The sequence below is a fragment of the Falco peregrinus genome, unplaced genomic scaffold (assembly GCF_023634155.1).
Source record: "Falco peregrinus isolate bFalPer1 unplaced genomic scaffold, bFalPer1.pri scaffold_22, whole genome shotgun sequence".
In the NCBI taxonomy this organism is placed as follows: domain Eukaryota; kingdom Metazoa; phylum Chordata; class Aves; order Falconiformes; family Falconidae; genus Falco; species Falco peregrinus.
The window spans coordinates 2,810,001-2,832,119 of record NW_026599592.1 but is presented as its reverse complement, the minus strand read 5'-3'; positions in this window follow the sequence as shown (position 1 = coordinate 2,832,119).

Here is a 22,119-nt window from a genome sequence, read left to right as displayed (position 1 = left end):
CCCTAACCCTAACCCTAAGAGACCTAACACTAAACGGAACTCTAAACCTCAGCTGTGCATGGCATGTACCAAACCCTAACCCTAACCCTAACCCTAACCCTAACCCTAACCCTAACCCTAACCCTAACCCTAACCCTAAAAGACCTAACCCTAAACGGAACTCTAAACCTCAGCTGTGCATGGCATGTAGGTAACCCTAACCCTAACCCTAACCCTAACCCTAATCCTAACCCTAAGAGGCCTAACCCTAAACGGAACTCAAAACCTCAGCTGTGCATGGCATGTAGGTAACCCTAACCCTACACCCTAACCCTAACCTTAACCCTAATCCTAACCCTAAGAGGCCTGACCCTAAACGGAACTCTAAACCTCAGCTGTGCATGGCATGTAGGTAACCCTAACCCTAACCCTAACCCTAACCCTAACCCTAACCCTAACCCTAACCCTAAGAGACCTAACACTAAACGGAACTCTAAACCTCAGCTGTGCATGGCATGTACCTAACCCTAACCCTAACCCTAACCCTAATCCTAACCCTAAGAGGCCTAAACCCTAAACGGAACTCAAAACCTCAGCTGTGCATGGCATGTAGGTAACCCTAACCCTAACCCTAACCCTAACCCTAACCCTAACCCTAACCCTAACCGTAACCCTAACCCTAACCCTAACCCTAACCCTAACCCTAACCCTAAGAGACCTAACCCTAAACGGAACTCGAAACCTCAGCTGTGCATGGCATGTACCTAACCCTAACCCTAACCCTAACCCTAACCCTAACCCTAACCCTAACCCTAAACCTAAACCTAACCCTAAGAGGCCTAACCCTAAACGGAACTCTAAACCTCAGCTGTGCATGGCATGTGCATAACCCTAACCCTAACACTAACCGTAACCCTAACCCTAACCCTAACCCTAACCCTAACCCTAATCCTGACCCTAAGAGGCCTAACCCTAAACGGAACTCAAAACCTCAGCTGTGCATGGCATGTAGGTAACCCTAACCCTACACCCTAACCCTAACCTTAACCCTAATCCTAACCCTTAGAGGCCTGACCCTAAACGGAACTCTAAACCTCAGCTGTGCATGGCATGTAGGTAACCCTAACCCTAACCCTAACCCTAACCCTAACCCTAACCCTAACCCTAACCCTAAGAGACCTAACACTAAACGGAACTCTAAACCTCAGCTGTGCATGGCATGTACCTAACCCTAACCCTAACCCTAACCCTAATCCTAACCCTAAGAGGCCTAAACCCTAAACGGAACTCAAAACCTCAGCTGTGCATGGCATGTAGGTAACCCTAACCCTAACCCTAACCCTAACCCTAACCCTAACCCTAACCCTAACCGTAACCCTAACCCTAACCCTAACCCTAACCCTAACCCTAACCCTAAGAGACCTAACCCTAAACGGAACTCGAAACCTCAGCTGTGCATGGCATGTACCTAACCCTAACCCTAACCCTAACCCTAACCCTAACCCTAACCCTAACCCTAAACCTAAACCTAACCCTAAGAGGCCTAACCCTAAACGGAACTCTAAACCTCAGCTGTGCATGGCATGTGCATAACCCTAACCCTAACACTAACCGTAACCCTAACCGTAACCCTAAGAGACCTAACCCTAAACGGAACTCTAAACCTCAGCTGTGCATGGCATGTACCTAACCCTAACCCTAACCCTAACCCTAACCCTAACCCTAAAAGACCTAACCCTAAACGGAACTCTAAACCTCAGCTGTGCATGGCATGTAGGTAACCCTAACCCTAACCCTAACCTTAACCCTAACCCTAACCGTAACCCTAACCCTAACCCTAACCCTAAGAGACCTAACACTAAACGGAACTCTAAACCTCAGCTGTGCATGGCATGTACCAAACCCTAACCCTAACCCTAACCCTAACCCTAACCCTAACCCTAACCCTAACCCTAACCCTAACCCTAAAAGACCTAACCCTAAACGGAACTCTAAACCTCAGCTGTGCATGGCATGTAGGTAACCCTAACCCTAACCCTAACCCTAACCCTAATCCTAACCCTAAGAGGCCTAACCCTAAACGGAACTCAAAACCTCAGCTGTGCATGGCATGTAGGTAACCCTAACCCTAACCCTAACCCTAACCCTAACCCTAAGAGACCTAACCCTAAACGGAACTCTAAACCTCAGTTGTGCATGGCATGTACCTAACCCTAACCCTAACCCTAACCCTAACCCTAATCCTAACCCTAAGAGGCCTAAACCCTAAATGGAACTCAAAACCTCAGCTGTGCATGGCATGTAGGTAACCCTAACCCTAACCCTAACCCTAACCGTAACCCTAACCCTAACCCTAACCATAACCCTAACCCTAACCCTAACCCTAACCCTAACCCTAACCCTGACCCTAAGAGACCTAACCCTAAACGGAACTCTAAACCTCAGCTGTTCATGGCATGTAGGTAACCCTAACCCTAACCCTAACCCTAACCCTAACCCTAAGAGACCTAACCCTAAACGGAACTCTAAACCTCAGTTGTGCATGGCATGTACCTAACCCTAACCCTAACCCTAACCCTAACCCTAATCCTAACCTTAAGAGGCCTAAACCCTAAATGGAACTCAAAACCTCAGCTGTGCATGGCATGTAGGTAACCCTAACCCTAACCCTAACCCTAACCGTAACCCTAACCCTAACCCTAACCGTAACCCTAACCCTAACCCTAACCCTAACCCTAACCCTAACCCTAACCCTAACCCTAAGAGACCTAACCCTAAACGGAACTCTAAACCTCAGCTGTGCATGGCATGTACCTAACCCTAACCCTAACCCTAACCCTAACCCTAACCCTAACCCTAACCCTAACCCTAACCCTAACCCTAACCCTAAGAGGCCTAACCCTAAACGGAACTCTAAACGTCAGCTGTGCATGGCATGTGCATAACCCTAACCCTAACCCTAACCATAACCCTAACCGTAACCCTAAGAGACCTAACACTAAACGGAACTCTAAATCTCAGCTGTGCATGGCATGTACCTAACCCTAACCCTAACCCTAACCGTAACCCTAAACCTAACCCTAACCCTAACCCTAATCCTAACCCTAACCCTAACCCTAACCCTAACCCTAACCGTAACCCTAACCCTAACCCTAACCCTAAGAGACCTAACACTAAACGGAACTCTAAACCTCAATTGTGCATGGCATGTACCTAACCCTAACCCTAACCCTAACCTTAACCCTAATCCTAACCCTAAGAGGCCTAACCCTAAACGGAACTCTAAACCTCAGCTGTGCATGGCATGTAGGTAACCCTAACCCTAACCCTAACCCTAACCCTAACCCTAACCCTAACCCTAACCCTAACCCTAAGAGACCTAACCCTAAACGGAACTCTAAACCTCAGCTGTGCATGGCATGTACCTAAACCTAACCCTAACCCTAACTCTAATCCTAACCCTAAGAGGCCTAAACCCTAAACGGAACTCAAAACCTCAGCTGTGCATGGCATGTAGGTAACCCTAACCCTAACCCTAACCCTAACCCTAACCCTAACCGTAACCCTAACCCTAACCCTAACCCTAACCCTAACCCTAACCCTAAGAGACCTAACCCTAAACGGAACTCGAAACCTCAGCTGTGCATGGCATGTACCTAACCCTAACCCTAACCCTAACCCTAACCCTAACCCTAACCCTAACCCTAACCCTAACCCTAACCCTAACCCTAAGAGGCCTAACCCTAAACGGAACTCTAAACCTCAGCTGTGCATGGCATGTGCATAACCCTAACCCTAACACTAACCGTAACCCTAACCGTAACCCTAAGAGACCTAACCCTAAACGGAACTCTAAACCTCAGCTGTGCATGGCATGTACCTAACCCTAACCCTAACCCTAACCCTAACCCTAACCCTAAAAGACCTAACCCTAAACGGAACTCTAAACCTCAGCTGTGCATGGCATGTAGGTAACCCTAACCCTAACCCTAACCCTAACCCTAACCGTAACCCTAACCCTAACCCTAACCCTAAGAGACCTAACACTAAACGGAACTCTAAACCTCAGCTGTGCATGGCATGTACCAAACCCTAACCCTAACCCTAACCCTAACCCTAACCCTAACCCTAACCCTAACCCTAACCCTAACCCTAAAAGACCTAACCCTAAACGGAACTCTAAACCTCAGCTGTGCATGGCATGTAGGTAACCCTAACCCTAACCCTAACCCTAACCCTAATCCTAACCCTAAGAGGCCTAACCCTAAACGGAACTCAAAACCTCAGCTGTGCATGGCATGTAGGTAACCCTAACCCTAACCCTAACCCTAACCCTAATCCTAACCCTAAGAGACCTAACCCTAAACGGAACTCTAAACCTCAGTTGTGCATGGCATGTACCTAACCCTAACCCTAACCCTAACCCTAACCCTAATCCTAACCCTAAGAGGCCTAAACCCTAAACGGAACTCAAAACCTCAGCTGTGCATGGCATGTAGGTAACCCTAACCCTAACCCTAACCCTAACCGTAACCCTAACCCTAACCCTAACCGTAACCCTAACCCTAACCCTAACCCTAACCCTAACCCTAACCCTAACCCTAAGAGACCTAACCCTAAACGGAACTCTAAACCTCAGCTGTTCATGGCATGTAGGTAACCCTAACCCTAACCCTAACCCTAACCCTAACCCTAAGAGACCTAACCCTAAACGGAACTCTAAACCTCAGTTGTGCATGGCATGTACCTAACCCTAACCCTAACCCTAACCCTAACCCTAATCCTAACCTTAAGAGGCCTAAACCCTAAATGGAACTCAAAACCTCAGCTGTGCATGGCATGTAGGTAACCCTAACCCTAACCCTAACCCTAACCGTAACCCTAACCCTAACCCTAACCGTAACCGTAACCCTAACCCTAACCCTAACCCTAACCCTAACCCTAACCCTAAGAGACCTAACCCTAAACGGAACTCAAAACCTCAGCTGTGCATGGCATGTACCTAACCCTAACCCTAACCCTAACCCTAACCCTAACCCTAACCCTAACCCTAACCCTAAGAGGCCTAACCCTAAACGGAACTCTAAACGTCAGCTGTGCATGGCATGTGCATAACCCTAACCCTAACCCTAACCATAACCCTAACCGTAACCCTAAGAGACCTAACACTAAACGGAACTCTAAATCTCAGCTGTGCATGGCATGTACCTAACCCTAACCCTAACCCTAACCGTAACCCTAACCCTAACCCTAACCCTAACCCTAATCCTAACCCTAACCCTAACCCTAACCCTAACCCTAACCGTAACCCTAACCCTAACCCTAACCCTAAGAGACCTAACACTAAACGGAACTCTAAACCTCAGCTGTGCATGGCATGTACCAAACCCTAACCCTAACCCTAACCCTAACCCTAACCCTAACCCTAACCCTAACCCTAACCCTAATCCTGACCCTAAGAGGCCTAACCCTAAACGGAACTCAAAACCGCAGCTGTGCATGGCGTGTAGGTAACCCTAACCCTAACCCTAACCCTAACCCTAACCCTAACCCTAAGAGGCCTAACCCTAAACGGAACTCTAAACCTCAGCTGTGCATGGCATGTGCATAACCCTAACCCTAACACTAACCGTAACCCTAACCGTAACCCTAAGAGACCTAACCCTAAACGGAACTCTAAACCTCAGCTGTGCATGGCATGTACCTAACCCTAACCCTAACCCTAACCCTAACCCTAAAAGACCTAACCCTAAACGGAACTCTAAACCTCAGCTGTGCATGGCATGTAGGTAACCCTAACCCTAACCCTAACCCTAACCCTAACCGTAACCCTAACCCTAACCCTAAAAGACCTAACCCTAAACGGAACTCTAAACCTCAGCTGTGCATGGCATGTAGGTAACCCTAACCCTAACCCTAACCCTAACCCTAACCCTAACCCTAACCCTAACCCTAAGAGACCTAACCCTAAACGGAACTCTAAACCTCAGCTGTGCATGGCATGTGCATAACCCTAACCCTAACCCTAACCCTAACCCTAACCCTAACCCTAACCCTAACCCTAACCCTAAAAGACCTAACCCTAAACGGAACTCTAAACCTCAGCTGTGCATGGCATGTGCATAACCCTAACCCTAACCCTAACCGTAACCCTAACCGTAACCCTAAGAGACCTAACACTAAACGGAACTCTAAACCTCAGCTGTGCATGGCATGTACCTAACCCTAACCCTAACCCTAACCCTAACCCTAACCCTAATCCTAACCCTAAGAGGCCTAAACCCTAAACGGAACTCAAAACCTCAGCAGTGCATGGCATGTAGGTAACCCTAACCCTAACCCTTACCCTAACCCTAACCCTAACCCTAACCCTAATCCTAACCCTAAGAGGCCTAAACCCTAAACGGAACTCAAAACCTCAGCTGTGCATGGCATGTAGGTAACCCTAACCCTAACCCTAACCCTAACCCTAACCCTAACCCTAACCGTAACCCTAACCCTAACCCTAACCCTAACCCTAACCCTAAGAGGCCTAACCCTAAACGGAACTCGAAACCTCAGCTGTGCATGGCATGTACCTAACCCTAACCCTAACCCTAACCCTAACCCTAACCCTAACCCTAACCCTAAGAGGCCTAACCCTAAACGGAACTCTAAACCTCAGCTGTGCATGGCATGTGCATAACCCTAACCCTAACACTAACCGTAACCCTAACCGTAACCCTAAGAGACCTAACCCTAAACGGAACTCTAAACCTCAGCTGTGCATGGCATGTACCTAACCCTAACCCTAACCCTAACCCTAACCCTAACCGTAACCCTAACCCTAACCCTAACCCTAAGAGACCTAACACTAAACGGAACTCTAAACCTCAGCTGTGCATGGCATGTACCAAACCCTAACCCTAACCCTAACCCTAACCCTAACCCTAACCCTAACCCTAACCCTAACCCTAAAAGACCTAACCCTAAACGGAACTCTAAACCTCAGCTGTGCATGGCATGTAGGTAACCCTAACCCTAACCCTAACCCTAACCCTAATCCTAACCCTAAGAGGCCTAACCCTAAACGGAACTCAAAACCTCAGCTGTGCATGGCATGTAGGTAACCCTAACCCTAACCCTAACCCTAACCCTAACCCTAACCCTAATCCTGACCCTAAGAGGCCTAACCCTAAACGGAACTCTAAACCTCAGCTGTGCATGGCATGTGCATAACCCTAACCCTAACCCTAACCGTAACCCTAACCGTAACCCTAAGAGACCTAACACTAAACGGAACTCTAAACCTCAGCTGTGCATGGCATGTACCTAACCCTAACCCTAACCCTAACCCTAACCCTAACCCTAATCCTAACCCTAAGAGGCCTAAACCCTAAACGGAACTCAAAACCTCAGCTGTGCATGGCATGTAGGTAACCCTAACCCTAACCCTAACCCTAACCCTAACCCTAACCGTAACCCTAACCCTAACCCTAACCCTAACCCTAACCGTAACCCTAAGAGACCTAACCCTAAACGGAACTCTAAACCTCAGCTGTGCATGGCATGTACCTAACCCTAACCCTAACCCTAACCCTAACCCTAACCCTAACCCTAACCCTAACTCTAAGAGGCCTAACCCTAAACGGAACTCTAAACCTCAGCTGTGCATGGCATGTGCATAACCCTAACCCTAACCCTAACCCTAACCGTAACCCTAACCCTAACCCTAACCCTAACCCTAACCCTAACCCTAAGAGACCTAACCCTAAACCGAACTCTAAACCTCAGCTGTGCATGGCATGTACCTAACCCTAACCCTAACCCTAACCCTAACCGTAACCCTAACCCTAACCCTAACCGTAACCCTAACCCTAACCCTAACCCTAACCCTAACCCTAACCCTAAGAGACCTAACCCTAAACGGAACTCTAAACCTCAGCTGTGCATGGCATGTACCTAACCCTAACCCTAACCCTAACCCTAACCCTAACCCTAACCCTAACCCTAAGAGGCCTAACCCTAAACGGAACTCTAAACGTCAGCTGTGCATGGCATGTGCATAACCCTAACCCTAACCCTAACCATAACCCTAACCGTAACCCTAAGAGACCTAACACTAAACGGAACTCTAAATCTCAGCTGTGCATGGCATGTACCTAACCCTAACCCTAACCCTAACCCTAACCCTAACCCTAACCCTAACCCTAACCCTAACCCTAACCCTAACCCTAACCGTAACCCTAACCCTAACCCTAACCCTAAGAGACCTAACACTAAACGGAACTCTAAACCTCAGCTGTGCATGGCATGTACCAAACCCTAACCCTAACCCTAACCCTAACCCTAACCCTAACCCTAACCCTAACCCTAACCCTAATCCTGACCCTAAGAGGCCTAACCCTAAACGGAACTCAAAACCTCAGCTGTGCATGGCATGTAGGTAACCCTAACCCTACACCCTAACCCTAACCTTAACCCTAATCCTAACCCTAAGAGGCCTGACCCTAAACGGAACTCTAAACCTCAGCTGTGCATGGCATGTAGGTAACCCTAACCCTAACCCTAACCCTAACCCTAACCCTAACCCTAACCCTAACCCTAAGAGACCTAACACTAAACGGAACTCTAAACCTCAGCTGTGCATGGCATGTACCTAACCCTAACCCTAACCCTAACCCTAATCCTAACCCTAAGAGGCCTAAACCCTAAACGGAACTCAAAACCTCAGCTGTGCATGGCATGTAGGTAACCCTAACCCTAACCCTAACCCTAACCCTAACCCTAACCCTAACCCTAACCGTAACCCTAACCCTAACCCTAACCCTAACCCTAACCCTAACCCTAAGAGACCTAACCCTAAACGGAACTCGAAACCTCAGCTGTGCATGGCATGTACCTAACCCTAACCCTAACCCTAACCCTAACCCTAACCCTAACCCTAACCCTAAACCTAAACCTAACCCTAAGAGGCCTAACCCTAAACGGAACTCTAAACCTCAGCTGTGCATGGCATGTGCATAACCCTAACCCTAACACTAACCGTAACCCTAACCGTAACCCTAAGAGACCTAACCCTAAACGGAACTCTAAACCTCAGCTGTGCATGGCATGTACCTAACCCTAACCCTAACCCTAACCCTAACCCTAACCCTAAAAGACCTAACCCTAAACGGAACTCTAAACCTCAGCTGTGCATGGCATGTAGGTAACCCTAACCCTAACCCTAACCCTAAGAGACCTAACACTAAACGGAACTCTAAACCTCAGCTGTGCATGGCATGTACCAAACCCTAACCCTAACCCTAACCCTAACCCTAACCCTAACCCTAACCCTAAAAGACCTAACCCTAAACGGAACTCTAAACCTCAGCTGTGCATGGCATGTAGGTAACCCTAACCCTAACCCTAACCCTAACCCTAATCCTAACCCTAAGAGGCCTAACCCTAAACGGAACTCAAAACCTCAGCTGTGCATGGCATGTAGGTAACCCTAACCCTAACCCTAACCCTAACCCTAACCCTAAGAGACCTAACCCTAAACGGAACTCTAAACCTCAGTTGTGCATGGCATGTACCTAACCCTAACCCTAACCCTAACCCTAACCCTAATCCTAACCCTAAGAGGCCTAAACCCTAAATGGAACTCAAAACCTCAGCTGTGCATGGCATGTAGGTAACCCTAACCCTAACCCTAACCCTAACCGTAACCCTAACCCTAACCCTAACCGTAACCCTAACCCTAACCCTAACCCTAACCCTAACCCTAACCCTAACCCTAAGAGACCTAACCCTAAACGGAACTCTAAACCTCAGCTGTTCATGGCATGTAGGTAACCCTAACCCTAACCCTAACCCTAACCCTAACCCTAATCCTGACCCTAAGAGGCCTAACCCTAAACGGAACTCAAAACCTCAGCTGTGCATGGCATGTAGGTAACCCTAACCCTACACCCTAACCCTAACCTTAACCCTAATCCTAACCCTAAGAGGCCTGACCCTAAACGGAACTCTAAACCTCAGCTGTGCATGGCATGTAGGTAACCCTAACCCTAACCCTAACCCTAACCCTAACCCTAACCCTAACCCTAACCCTAAGAGACCTAACACTAAACGGAACTCTAAACCTCAGCTGTGCATGGCATGTACCTAACCCTAACCCTAACCCTAACCCTAATCCTAACCCTAAGAGGCCTAAACCCTAAACGGAACTCAAAACCTCAGCTGTGCATGGCATGTAGGTAACCCTAACCCTAACCCTAACCCTAACCCTAACCCTAACCCTAACCCTAACCGTAACCCTAACCCTAACCCTAACCCTAACCCTAACCCTAACCCTAACCCTAAGAGACCTAACCCTAAACGGAACTCTAAACCTCAGCTGTTCATGGCATGTAGGTAACCCTAACCCTAACCCTAACCCTAACCCTAACCCTAAGAGACCTAACCCTAAACGGAACTCGAAACCTCAGCTGTGCATGGCATGTACCTAACCCTAACCCTAACCCTAACCCTAACCCTAACCCTAACCCTAACCCTAAACCTAAACCTAACCCTAAGAGGCCTAACCCTAAACGGAACTCTAAACCTCAGCTGTGCATGGCATGTGCATAACCCTAACCCTAACACTAACCGTAACCCTAACCCTAACCCTAACCCTAACCCTAACCCTAATCCTGACCCTAAGAGGCCTAACCCTAAACGGAACTCAAAACCTCAGCTGTGCATGGCATGTAGGTAACCCTAACCCTACACCCTAACCCTAACCTTAACCCTAATCCTAACCCTAAGAGGCCTGACCCTAAACGGAACTCTAAACCTCAGCTGTGCATGGCATGTAGGTAACCCTAACCCTAACCCTAACCCTAACCCTAACCCTAACCCTAACCCTAACCCTAAGAGACCTAACACTAAACGGAACTCTAAACCTCAGCTGTGCATGGCATGTACCTAACCCTAACCCTAACCCTAACCCTAATCCTAACCCTAAGAGGCCTAAACCCTAAATGGAACTCAAAACCTCAGCTGTGCATGGCATGTAGGTAACCCTAACCCTAACCCTAACCCTAACCCTAACCCTAACCCTAACCCTAACCGTAACCCTAACCCTAACCCTAACCCTAACCCTAACCCTAACCCTAAGAGACCTAACCCTAAACGGAACTCGAAACCTCAGCTGTGCATGGCATGTACCTAACCCTAACCCTAACCCTAACCCTAACCCTAACCCTAACCCTAACCCTAAACCTAAACCTAACCCTAAGAGGCCCTAACCCTAAACGGAACTCTAAACCTCAGCTGTGCATGGCATGTGCATAACCCTAACCCTAACACTAACCGTAACCCTAACCGTAACCCTAAGAGACCTAACCCTAAACGGAACTCTAAACCTCAGCTGTGCATGGCATGTACCTAACCCTAACCCTAACCCTAACCCTAACCCTAACCCTAAAAGACCTAACCCTAAACGGAACTCTAAACCTCAGCTGTGCATGGCATGTAGGTAACCCTAACCCTAACCCTAACCTTAACCCTAACCCTAACCGTAACCCTAACCCTAACCCTAACCCTAAGAGACCTAACACTAAACGGAACTCTAAACCTCAGCTGTGCATGGCATGTACCAAACCCTAACCCTAACCCTAACCCTAACCCTAACCCTAACCCTAACCCTAACCCTAACCCTAACCCTAAAAGACCTAACCCTAAACGGAACTCTAAACCTCAGCTGTGCATGGCATGTAGGTAACCCTAACCCTAACCCTAACCCTAACCCTAATCCTAACCCTAAGAGGCCTAACCCTAAACGGAACTCAAAACCTCAGCTGTGCATGGCATGTAGGTAACCCTAACCCTACACCCTAACCCTAACCTTAACCCTAATCCTAACCCTAAGAGGCCTGACCCTAAACGGAACTCTAAACCTCAGCTGTGCATGGCATGTAGGTAACCCTAACCCTAACCTTAACCCTAACCCTAACCCTAACCCTAACCCTAACCCTAAGAGACCTAACACTAAACGGAACTCTAAACCTCAGCTGTGCATGGCATGTACCTAACCCTAACCCTAACCCTAACCCTAATCCTAACCCTAAGAGGCCTAAACCCTAAACGGAACTCAAAACCTCAGCTGTGCATGGCATGTAGGTAACCCTAACCCTAACCCTAACCCTAACCCTAACCCTAACCGTAACCCTAACCCTAACCCTAACCCTAACCCTAACCCTAACCCTAAGAGACCTAACCCTAAACGGAACTCGAAACCTCAGCTGTGCATGGCATGTACCTAACCCTAACCCTAACCCTAACCCTAACCCTAACCCTAACCCTAACCCTAAACCTAAACCTAACCCTAAGAGGCCTAACCCTAAACGGAACTCTAAACCTCAGCTGTGCATGGCATGTGCATAACCCTAACCCTAACACTAACCGTAACCCTAACCCTAACCCTAACCCTAACCCTAACCCTAATCCTGACCCTAAGAGGCCTAACCCTAAACGGAACTCAAAACCTCAGCTGTGCATGGCATGTAGGTAACCCTAACCCTACACCCTAACCCTAACCTTAACCCTAATCCTAACCCTTAGAGGCCTGACCCTAAACGGAACTCTAAACCTCAGCTGTGCATGGCATGTAGGTAACCCTAACCCTAACCCTAACCCTAACCCTAACCCTAACCCTAACCCTAACCCTAAGAGACCTAACACTAAACGGAACTCTAAACCTCAGCTGTGCATGGCATGTACCTAACCCTAACCCTAACCCTAACCCTAATCCTAACCCTAAGAGGCCTAAACCCTAAACGGAACTCAAAACCTCAGCTGTGCATGGCATGTAGGTAACCCTAACCCTAACCCTAACCCTAACCCTAACCCTAACCCTAACCCTAACCGTAACCCTAACCCTAACCCTAACCCTAACCCTAACCCTAACCCTAAGAGACCTAACCCTAAACGGAACTCGAAACCTCAGCTGTGCATGGCATGTACCTAACCCTAACCCTAACCCTAACCCTAACCCTAACCCTAACCCTAACCCTAAACCTAAACCTAACCCTAAGAGGCCTAACCCTAAACGGAACTCTAAACCTCAGCTGTGCATGGCATGTGCATAACCCTAACCCTAACACTAACCGTAACCCTAACCGTAACCCTAAGAGACCTAACCCTAAACGGAACTCTAAACCTCAGCTGTGCATGGCATGTACCTAACCCTAACCCTAACCCTAACCCTAACCCTAACCCTAAAAGACCTAACCCTAAACGGAACTCTAAACCTCAGCTGTGCATGGCATGTAGGTAACCCTAACCCTAACCCTAACCTTAACCCTAACCCTAACCGTAACCCTAACCCTAACCCTAACCCTAAGAGACCTAACACTAAACGGAACTCTAAACCTCAGCTGTGCATGGCATGTACCAAACCCTAACCCTAACCCTAACCCTAACCCTAACCCTAACCCTAACCCTAACCCTAACCCTAACCCTAAAAGACCTAACCCTAAACGGAACTCTAAACCTCAGCTGTGCATGGCATGTAGGTAACCCTAACCCTAACCCTAACCCTAACCCTAATCCTAACCCTAAGAGGCCTAACCCTAAACGGAACTCAAAACCTCAGCTGTGCATGGCATGTAGGTAACCCTAACCCTAACCCTAACCCTAACCCTAACCCTAAGAGACCTAACCCTAAACGGAACTCTAAACCTCAGTTGTGCATGGCATGTACCTAACCCTAACCCTAACCCTAACCCTAACCCTAATCCTAACCCTAAGAGGCCTAAACCCTAAATGGAACTCAAAACCTCAGCTGTGCATGGCATGTAGGTAACCCTAACCCTAACCCTAACCCTAACCGTAACCCTAACCCTAACCCTAACCATAACCCTAACCCTAACCCTAACCCTAACCCTAACCCTAACCCTAACCCTAAGAGACCTAACCCTAAACGGAACTCTAAACCTCAGCTGTTCATGGCATGTAGGTAACCCTAACCCTAACCCTAACCCTAACCCTAACCCTAAGAGACCTAACCCTAAACGGAACTCTAAACCTCAGTTGTGCATGGCATGTACCTAACCCTAACCCTAACCCTAACCCTAACCCTAATCCTAACCTTAAGAGGCCTAAACCCTAAATGGAACTCAAAACCTCAGCTGTGCATGGCATGTAGGTAACCCTAACCCTAACCCTAACCCTAACCGTAACCCTAACCCTAACCCTAACCGTAACCCTAACCCTAACCCTAACCCTAACCCTAACCCTAACCCTAACCCTAACCCTAAGAGACCTAACCCTAAACGGAACTCTAAACCTCAGCTGTGCATGGCATGTACCTAACCCTAACCCTAACCCTAACCCTAACCCTAACCCTAACCCTAACCCTAACCCTAACCCTAACCCTAACCCTAAGAGGCCTAACCCTAAACGGAACTCTAAACGTCAGCTGTGCATGGCATGTGCATAACCCTAACCCTAACCCTAACCATAACCCTAACCGTAACCCTAAGAGACCTAACACTAAACGGAACTCTAAATCTCAGCTGTGCATGGCATGTACCTAACCCTAACCCTAACCCTAACCGTAACCCTAAACCTAACCCTAACCCTAACCCTAATCCTAACCCTAACCCTAACCCTAACCCTAACCCTAACCGTAACCCTAACCCTAACCCTAACCCTAAGAGACCTAACACTAAACGGAACTCTAAACCTCAATTGTGCATGGCATGTACCTAACCCTAACCCTAACCCTAACCTTAACCCTAATCCTAACCCTAAGAGGCCTAACCCTAAACGGAACTCTAAACCTCAGCTGTGCATGGCATGTAGGTAACCCTAACCCTAACCCTAACCCTAACCCTAACCCTAACCCTAACCCTAACCCTAACCCTAAGAGACCTAACCCTAAACGGAACTCTAAACCTCAGCTGTGCATGGCATGTACCTAAACCTAACCCTAACCCTAACTCTAATCCTAACCCTAAGAGGCCTAAACCCTAAACGGAACTCAAAACCTCAGCTGTGCATGGCATGTAGGTAACCCCTAACCCTAACCCTAACCCTAACCCTAACCCTAACCGTAACCCTAACCCTAACCCTAACCCTAACCCTAACCCTAACCCTAAGAGACCTAACCCTAAACGGAACTCGAAACCTCAGCTGTGCATGGCATGTACCTAACCCTAACCCTAACCCTAACCCTAACCCTAACCCTAACCCTAACCCTAACCCTAACCCTAACCCTAAGAGGCCTAACCCTAAACGGAACTCTAAACCTCAGCTGTGCATGGCATGTGCATAACCCTAACCCTAACACTAACCGTAACCCTAACCGTAACCCTAAGAGACCTAACCCTAAACGGAACTCTAAACCTCAGCTGTGCATGGCATGTACCTAACCCTAACCCTAACCCTAACCCTAACCCTAACCCTAAAAGACCTAACCCTAAACGGAACTCTAAACCTCAGCTGTGCATGGCATGTAGGTAACCCTAACCCTAACCCTAACCCTAACCCTAACCGTAACCCTAACCCTAACCCTAACCCTAAGAGACCTAACACTAAACGGAACTCTAAACCTCAGCTGTGCATGGCATGTACCAAACCCTAACCCTAACCCTAACCCTAACCCTAACCCTAACCCTAACCCTAACCCTAACCCTAACCCTAAAAGACCTAACCCTAAACGGAACTCTAAACCTCAGCTGTGCATGGCATGTAGGTAACCCTAACCCTAACCCTAACCCTAACCCTAATCCTAACCCTAAGAGGCCTAACCCTAAACGGAACTCAAAACCTCAGCTGTGCATGGCATGTAGGTAACCCCTAACCCTAACCCTAACCCTAACCCTAACCCTAAGAGACCTAACCCTAAACGGAACTCTAAACCTCAGTTGTGCATGGCATGTACCTAACCCTAACCCTAACCCTAACCCTAACCCTAATCCTAACCCTAAGAGGCCTAAACCCTAAACGGAACTCAAAACCTCAGCTGTGCATGGCATGTAGGTAACCCTAACCCTAACCCTAACCCTAACCGTAACCCTAACCCTAACCCTAACCGTAACCCTAACCCTAACCCTAACCCTAACCCTAACCCTAACCCTAACCCTAAGAGACCTAACCCTAAACGGAACTCTAAACCTCAGCTGTTCATGGCATGTAGGTAACCCTAACCCTAACCCTAACCCTAACCCTAACCCTAAGAGACCTAACCCTAAACGGAACTCTAAACCTCAGTTGTGCATGGCATGTACCTAACCCTAACCCTAACCCTAACCCTAACCGTAACCCTAACCCTAACCCTAACCGTAACCGTAACCCTAACCCTAACCCTAACCCTAACCCTAACCCTAACCCTAAGAGACCTAACCCTAAACGGAACTCAAAACCTCAGCTGTGCATGGCATGTACCTAACCCTAACCCTAACCCTAACCCTAACCCTAACCCTAACCCTAACCCTAACCCTAAGAGGCCTAACCCTAAACGGAACTCTAAATGTCAGCTGTGCATGGCATGTGCATAACCCTAACCCTAACCCTAACCATAACCCTAACCGTAACCCTAAGAGACCTAACACTAAACGGAACTCTAAATCTCAGCTGTGCATGGCATGTACCTAACCCTAACCCTAACCCTAACCGTAACCCTAACCCTAACCCTAACCCTAACCCTAATCCTAACCCTAACCCTAACCCTAACCCTAACCCTAACCGTAACCCTAACCCTAACCCTAACCCTAAGAGACCTAACACTAAACGGAACTCTAAACCTCAGCTGTGCATGGCATGTACCAAACCCTAACCCTAACCCTAACCCTAACCCTAACCCTAACCCTAACCCTAACCCTAACCCTAACCCTAATCCTGACCCTAAGAGGCCTAACCCTAAACGGAACTCAAAACCGCAGCTGTGCATGGCGTGTAGGTAACCCTAACCCTAACCCTAACCCTAACCTTAACCCTAATCCTAACCCTAAGAGGCCTAACCCTAAACGGAACTCTAAACCTCAGCTGTGCATGGCATGTAGGTAACCCTAACCCTAACCCTAACCCTAACCCTAACCCTAACCCTAACCCTAACCCTAACCCTAACCCTAAGAGACCTAACCCTAAACGGAACTCTAAACCTCAGCTGTGCATGGCATGTACCTAAACCTAACCCTAACCCTAACTCTAATCCTAACCCTAAGAGGCCTAAACCCTAAACGGAACTCAAAACCTCAGCTGTGCATGGCATGTAGGTAACCCTAACCCTAACCCTAACACCCTAACCCTAACTAACCGTAACCCTAACCCTAACCCTAACCCTAACCCTAACCCTAACCCTAACCCTAACCCTAAGAGACCTAACCCTAAACGGAACTCGAAACCTCAGCTGTGCATGGCATGTACCTAACCCTAACCCTAACCCTAACCCTAACCCTAACCCTAACCCTAACCCTAACCCTAACCCTAACCCTAAGAGGCCTAACCCTAAACGGAACTCTAAACCTCAGCTGTGCATGGCATGTGCATAACCCTAACCCTAACCCTAACCATAACCCTAACCGTAACCCTAAGAGACCTAACACTAAACGGAACTCTAAATCTCAGCTGTGCATGGCATGTACCTAACCCTAACCCTAACCCTAACCGTAACCCTAACCCTAACCCTAACCCTAACCCTAATCCTAACCCTAACCCTAACCCTAACCCTAACCCTAACCGTAACCCTAACCCTAACCCTAACCCTAAGAGACCTAACACTAAACGGAACTCTAAACCTCAGCTGTGCATGGCATGTACCAAACCCTAACCCTAACCCTAACCCTAACCCTAACCCTAACCCTAACCCTAACCCTAACCCTAATCCTGACCCTAAGAGGCCTAACCCTAAACGGAACTCAAAACCGCAGCTGTGCATGGCATGTAGGTAACCCTAACCCTAACCCTAACCCTAACCTTAACCCTAATCCTAACCCTAAGAGGCCTAACCCTAAACGGAACTCTAAACCTCAGCTGTGCATGGCATGTAGGTAACCCTAACCCTAACCCTAACCCTAACCCTAACCCTAACCCTAACCCTAACCCTAAGAGACCTAACCCTAAACGGAACTCTAAACCTCAGCTGTGCATGGCATGTACCTAAACCTAACCCTAACCCTAACTCTAATCCTAACCCTAAGAGGCCTAAACCCTAAACGGAACTCAAAACCTCAGCTGTGCATGGCATGTAGGTAACCCTAACCCTAACCCTAACCCTAACCCTAACCCTAACCGTAACCCTAACCCTAACCCTAACCCTAACCCTAACCCTAACCCTAACCCTAAGAGACCTAACCCTAAACGGAAGTCGAAACCTCAGCTGTGCATGGCATGTACCTAACCCTAACCCTAACCCTAACCCTAACCCTAACCCTAACCCTAACCCTAACCCTAACCCTAAGAGGCCTAACCCTAAACGGAACTCTAAACCTCAGCTGTGCATGGCATGTGCATAACCCTAACCCTAACACTAACCGTAACCCTAACCGTAACCCTAAGAGACCTAACCCTAAACGGAACTCTAAACCTCAGCTGTGCATGGCATGTACCTAACCCTAACCCTAACCCTAACCCTAACCCTAACCCTAAAAGACCTAACCCTAAACGGAACTCTAAACCTCAGCTGTGCATGGCATGTAGGTAACCCTAACCCTAACCCTAACCCTAACCCTAACCGTAACCCTAACCCTAACCCTAACCCTAAGAGACCTAACACTAAACGGAACTCTAAACCTCAGCTGTGCATGGCATGTACCAAACCCTAACCCTAACCCTAACCCTAACCCTAACCCTAACCCTAACCCTAACCCTAAAAGACCTAACCCTAAACGGAACTCTAAACCTCAGCTGTGCATGGCATGTGCATAACCCTAACCCTAACCCTAACCCTAACCCTAACCGTAACCCTAAGAGACCTAACACTAAACGGAACTCTAAACCTCAGCTGTGCATGGCATGTACCTAACCCTAACCCTAACCCTAACCCTAACCCTAACCCTAACCCTAACCCTAACCCTAAGAGGCCTAACCCTAAACGGAACTCTAAACGTCAGCTGTGCATGGCATGTGCATAACCCTAACCCTAACCCTAACCATAACCCTAACCGTAACCCTAAGAGACCTAACACTAAACGGAACTCTAAATCTCAGCTGTGCATGGCATGTACCTAACCCTAACCCTAACCCTAACCGTAACCCTAACCCTAACCCTAACCCTAACCCTAATCCTAACCCTAACCCTAACCCTAACCCTAACCGTAACCCTAACCCTAACCCTAACCCTAAGAGACCTAACACTAAACGGAACTCTAAACCTCAGCTGTGCATGGCATGTACCAAACCCTAACCCTAACCCTAACCCTAACCCTAACCCTAACCCTAACCCTAACCCTAACCCTAATCCTGACCCTAAGAGGCCTAACCCTAAACGGAACTCAAAACCGCAGCTGTGCATGGCGTGTAGGTAACCCTAACCCTAACCCTAACCCTAACCTTAACCCTAATCCTAACCCTAAGAGGCCTAACCCTAAACGGAACTCTAAACCTCAGCTGTGCATGGCATGTAGGTAACCCTAACCCTAACCCTAACCCTAACCCTAACCCTAACCCTAACCCTAACCCTAACCCTAACCCTAAGAGACCTAACCCTAAACGGAACTCTAAACCTCAGCTGTGCATGGCATGTACCTAAACCTAACCCTAACCCTAACTCTAATCCTAACCCTAAGAGGCCTAAACCCTAAACGGAACTCAAAACCTCAGCTGTGCATGGCATGTAGGTAACCCTAACCCTAACCCTAACCCTAACCCTAACCCTAACCGTAACCCTAACCCTAACCCTAACCCTAACCCTAACCCTAACCCTAACCCTAACCCTAAGAGACCTAACCCTAAACGGAACTCGAAACCTCAGCTGTGCATGGCATGTACCTAACCCTAACCCTAACCCTAACCCTAACCCTAACCCTAACCCTAACCCTAACCCTAACCCTAACCCTAAGAGGCCTAACCCTAAACGGAACTCTAAACCTCAGCTGTGCATGGCATGTGCATAACCCTAACCCTAACCCTAACCATAACCCTAACCGTAACCCTAAGAGACCTAACACTAAACGGAACTCTAAATCTCAGCTGTGCATGGCATGTACCTAACCCTAACCCTAACCCTAACCGTAACCCTAACCCTAACCCTAACCCTAACCCTAATCCTAACCCTAACCCTAACCCTAACCCTAACCCTAACCGTAACCCTAACCCTAACCCTAACCCTAAGAGACCTAACACTAAACGGAACTCTAAACCTCAGCTGTGCATGGCATGTACCAAACCCTAACCCTAACCCTAACCCTAACCCTAACCCTAACCCTAACCCTAACCCTAACCCTAATCCTGACCCTAAGAGGCCTAACCCTAAACGGAACTCAAAACCGCAGCTGTGCATGGCATGTAGGTAACCCTAACCCTAACCCTAACCCTAACCTTAACCCTAATCCTAACCCTAAGAGGCCTAACCCTAAACGGAACTCTAAACCTCAGCTGTGCATGGCATGTAGGTAACCCTAACCCTAACCCTAACCCTAACCCTAACCCTAACCCTAACCCTAACCCTAACCCTAAGAGACCTAACCCTAAACGGAACTCTAAACCTCAGCTGTGCATGGCATGTACCTAAACCTAACCCTAACCCTAACTCTAATCCTAACCCTAAGAGGCCTAAACCCTAAACGGAACTCAAAACCTCAGCTGTGCATGGCATGTAGGTAACCCTAACCCTAACCCTAACCCTAACCCTAACCCTAACCGTAACCCTAACCCTAACCCTAACCCTAACCCTAACCCTAACCCTAACCCTAAGAGACCTAACCCTAAACGGAACTCGAAACCTCAGCTGTGCATGGCATGTACCTAACCCTAACCCTAACCCTAACCCTAACCCTAACCCTAACCCTAACCCTAACCCTAACCCTAAGAGGCCTAACCCTAAACGGAACTCTAAACCTCAGCTGTGCATGGCATGTGCATAACCCTAACCCTAACACTAACCGTAACCCTAACCGTAACCCTAAGAGACCTAACCCTAAACGGAACTCTAAACCTCAGCTGTGCATGGCATGTACCTAACCCTAACCCTAACCCTAACCCTAACCCTAACCCTAAAAGACCTAACCCTAAACGGAACTCTAAACCTCAGCTGTGCATGGCATGTAGGTAACCCTAACCCTAACCCTAACCCTAACCCTAACCGTAACCCTAACCCTAACCCTAACCCTAAGAGACCTAACACTAAACGGAACTCTAAACCTCAGCTGTGCATGGCATGTACCAAACCCTAACCCTAACCCTAACCCTAACCCTAACCCTAACCCTAACCCTAACCCTAAAAGACCTAACCCTAAACGGAACTCTAAACCTCAGCTGTGCATGGCATGTGCATAACCCTAACCCTAACCCTAACCCTAACCCTAACCGTAACCCTAAGAGACCTAACACTAAACGGAACTCTAAACCTCAGCTGTGCATGGCATGTACCTAACCCTAACCCTAACCCTAACCCTAACCCTAACCCTAACCCTAACCCTAACCCTAAGAGGCCTAACCCTAAACGGAACTCTAAACGTCAGCTGTGCATGGCATGTGCATAACCCTAACCCTAACCCTAACCATAACCCTAACCGTAACCCTAAGAGACCTAACACTAAACGGAACTCTAAATCTCAGCTGTGCATGGCATGTACCTAACCCTAACCCTAACCCTAACCGTAACCCTAACCCTAACCCTAACCCTAACCCTAATCCTAACCCTAACCCTAACCCTAACCCTAACCGTAACCCTAACCCTAACCCTAACCCTAAGAGACCTAACACTAAACGGAACTCTAAACCTCAGCTGTGCATGGCATGTACCAAACCCTAACCCTAACCCTAACCCTAACCCTAACCCTAACCCTAACCCTAACCCTAACCCTAATCCTGACCCTAAGAGGCCTAACCCTAAACGGAACTCAAAACCGCAGCTGTGCATGGCATGTAGGTAACCCTAACCCTAACCCTAACCCTAACCTTAACCCTAATCCTAACCCTAAGAGGCCTAACCCTAAACGGAACTCTAAACCTCAGCTGTGCATGGCA